We start from the raw sequence: 257 nt of genomic DNA on the forward strand, positions 1-257 counted from the left end.
TTAATCTTCCTCTAGTCGAGTTCTGATTATCAAGCCATTGAGGGTTGATAATGGGTGCTCTCTGCAAGTCTGGGTGTTCTTGTGCGTCTCCCCTCACTTCACATCAGCTGGATGCTTCACTGTCAGCTCTAGCCCACTGTGGCTCGGCCTTGTCCATGGGCTCAGGTGTCCCCAGGTCTGGTGATGTACATTTGAAGAAAGATCAGTCATTGAAAACTCTATGGAAGACGTTCTGCTCTGATGCACATGGGGTCAGT

The sequence above is a fragment of the Chrysochloris asiatica genome, unplaced genomic scaffold (genome assembly GCF_000296735.1).
Source record: "Chrysochloris asiatica unplaced genomic scaffold, ChrAsi1.0 scaffold00003, whole genome shotgun sequence".
NCBI classification, from domain to species: Eukaryota; Metazoa; Chordata; class Mammalia; order Afrosoricida; family Chrysochloridae; genus Chrysochloris; species Chrysochloris asiatica.